The sequence below is a fragment of the Arachis duranensis genome, chromosome 1 (assembly GCF_000817695.3).
Source record: "Arachis duranensis cultivar V14167 chromosome 1, aradu.V14167.gnm2.J7QH, whole genome shotgun sequence".
NCBI classification, from domain to species: Eukaryota; Viridiplantae; Streptophyta; class Magnoliopsida; order Fabales; family Fabaceae; genus Arachis; species Arachis duranensis.
In genome coordinates, this window is record NC_029772.3 from 40048378 (window position 1) to 40051866 (window position 3489).

A 3489-nucleotide genomic window follows, 5' to 3' on the forward strand; every position below is an offset into this window, starting at 1 on the left:
GTGTTGTGATTTGATGGCTGTCCGTGCCTCATATTGGAGGTCGAACTCGGACAACTCGATTGCCCATTGTAGGATTCTTCCTGCCAGATCTGTTTTCTGTAATATCCCTTTTATGGGCTGGTTGGTCCGAACTTTGATGGTATGTGCCTGGAAGTATGGGTGAAGTCGCCGGGATGTGAGTATCAGAGCGTATGCAAATTTTTCTATTTTCTGGTAGTTCAGCTCTGACACCTGTAGTGCTTTACTAATGAAGTAGACAGGTTGTTGTCCTCTTTCGTCTTCTCGAATCAGCACTGAGGCTATTGCCCGACTTCCTACTGCGAGGCATAGTATGAGCGATTATCCCTCTTGTGGTCGAGATAGGATAGGTGGTTGCCCCAAGAATTCTTTCAAGTCTTTGAAGGCTTGTTCACATTCTGTTGTCCATTCGAAGTTCTTTCCCTTCTTTAAGGTAGCGTAGAAACGGAGGGATCTTATCGCTGATCCTGCTAGGAATCTAGACAAGGCTGCCAACCTTCCATTGAGCTGTTGTACCTCTTTGACGCAGGTTGGGCTCTTCATGTTGAGTATGGCCTGGCATTTATCTGGATTTGCCTCGACTCCCCTTTGTGTGAGCATAAATCCTAAAAATTTACCTGCTTCTACTGTGAAGGTGCATTTAGCCGGGTTGAATCACATGTCGTGCTTCCTTATGGTATCGAATACTTGAATCAAATCGGTTAGCAATGTCTCTTCGCTTTGTGTCTTTATCAACATGTCATCCACGTAGACCTCCATGATTTTTCCGATGTGATCTGAGAAGACTTTATTCATTAGCCTTTGATAAGTGGCTTTTGCGTTTTTCAGGCCGAAAGGCATCACGATGTAGCAATAATTTGCCTTAGGTGTAAGAAACGAGGTCTTTTCTTGGTCTGGCGGATACATTGGTATCTGGTTGTACCCCGAGTATGCATCCATGAATGAGAGATACTTGTATCCTGATGAAGCATCTACTAGAGCATCGATGCTTGGGAGTGGGTAAGGATCTTTTGGGCAGGCTTTGTTGAGGTCGATGTAGTCGGTGCACATTCGCCACTTCCCATTTGATTTTTTCACCAAAACGACGTTTGCTAGCCATAGTGGGTATTTGACTTCCCTTATGAACCCTGCCTCTAGTAGTGCTTGTACTTGTTCTTCTACAGCCTGAGATCGTTCTGGCCCAAGTTTTCTTCATCTTTGTTGTATCGGTCGGGATCCCGGGTAGACTGCCAACTTGTGGCTCATTAGTTTGGGATCTATGCCCGGCATGTCGGCAGCTTTCCATGCGAAGAGATCAACATTATCTCGTTGAAACTGTATCAATGATTCTTTTGCATCTCCTTTCAGGATCGTGCCAATATTAGTTGTTTTATTCGAGGTGTCTCCAATATGGACTCTTTCTACTTCTCCCTCGGGTTGTGGTCGAAGCTCTTCTCGTATCTGAGCTCCACCGAGCTCGATTGTGTGGAACTCTCTTGCTTCGCCTCGGAGGTTTAGACTTTCGTTGTAACAGCGACGCGCCATTTTTTGATCTGCTCTTATTGTAGCTATCCCTTCTGTAGTTGGAAATTTCATACATAGATGCGGAGTCGAAACTATTGCGCCGAGCTGATTTAACGTTGTCCGACCTATCAGGGCATTGTAGGCTGAGCTTACGTCGACTACGATGTAGTCTATCTTGAGTGTTTTAGATTGGTTCCCCTTCTCGAAGGTTGTATGCAGCGACACGTATCCCAGTGGTTGAACTGGGACATCTCCCAGTCCGAACAGACTGTTTGGGTATGCTCTTAGCTCTTTCTCTTCTAGGCCGAGTTTGTCGAAGGCAGTTTTGAATAAGATGTCGGCAGAGCTTCCCTGGTCGATTAGTGTACGGTGGAGGTTGGCGTTTGCCAATATGATCGTAATGACCATGGTGTCGTCGTGTCCCGAGATGATTCCAGATGCATCTTCTTTGGTAAACGTGATTGCCGGGGTGTCTGGCGTTTCCTTCTGTCCTTCGATATGGTATACCTCTTTGAGGTGTCGCTTGCGGGATGATTTGGAGATTCCCCCCCCCGCAAATCCGCCGTGTATCACGTAGACATGTCTTTCTGGTGTGCGAGGCGATCATTCAGATCGTCCGACGTCCTCATCCCTCCTTCTTTTCCTTGGTTCTTCGTCCCGGTTGGCCAAGAACCGATCTAACCTTCCTTCTCGTACTAATTTTTCTATGACGTTTTTCAAGTCGAAACATTCGTTGGTGGAATGCCCTCGAAGTCGGTGATATTCACAGTACTCATTCCGATTTCCCCCTCCTCTTTTGCCTTTAAGTGGCCAAGCTGGAGGGATTTTTTCTGTATCGCAGACTTCTTTGTAAACGTCTACCAAGGATACCCTAAGAGGGGTGTAGTTGTGATATTTTTTGATTTTCTCTCCGGAGCGATCTTCCTTTTTCTTGGATTCTTTAATTTTCTCTCCGGACCGATCTTCCTTTTTCTTGGATTCTTTATCTCGGTAGGCAGAACTGGACCTTGAGGCTTCGCCAAGTCGAGAATTTTCCTCCATGTTAATGTACTTCTGCGCTCGTTCTTGTACTTCATCTAGGAATGTCGGGTATCTTTTTGATATAGATTGGCTGAATGGTCCTTCTCGCAGGCCATTTATGAGGCCCATGATGGTAGCTTCTGTTGGTAGAGTTTGTATGTCCATGCATGTTTTGTTGAATCTCTCCATGTAGTTGCGAAGACTTTCTCGGTCTCCTTGCTTGATCCCAAGTAAGCTGGGTGCGTGTTTGGCTTTGTCCTTTTGTATGGAGAATCGAGCCAGGAACTTTTTGGCCAGGTCGTCGAAACTCAAGATGGATTTTGGAGGTAGGTTGTCGAACCATTTAATGGCTGTCTTGGTGAGAGTTGTTGGAAAGGCTTTGCAATAAACTGCATCTGAGGCATCGGTGAGGTACATTCTACTTCTGAAGTTGCTGAGATGATGGTTGGGGTCAGAGGTACCGTCATATAGAGTCATATCCGGAAGCTTGAAATCTTTCGGAATTTTGGTTTTCATAATTTCTCTGGTGAATGGATCTTGATCTTTCTGAGAACTATCCTCTGTGGATGGTCGAGTAGCTTTGGTTTTGAGATCAGCTTTGAGTTTTATAAGCTTATCTTCTAATTCTCGGCGCCGCCTTATTTCCCGGCGTAGATCTTCTTCTTTTTCACGTCGATGTTGGGCTTCTTTCTCGAATTGCTCCAATCGATTTTGAAGTGTTTCTATTACTCCTGGATTTGATGAATTTTTGTCTCCGTGGGTTTCTGGAGTAGCATTGAGTATTGTGTCCACGTTTTTATGCGGCGTTCTGTCTTCCAAACCTAAATCGTGGTCGTTGTCATGGTCATCCGCCATGTTAATGGGATGACTTCCAGGTCCCCGGCAACGGCGCCAATGTTCCGAGGGTTACCTGAAACTGTAGGTCGATCTCGGACGAGATCTTCTGTG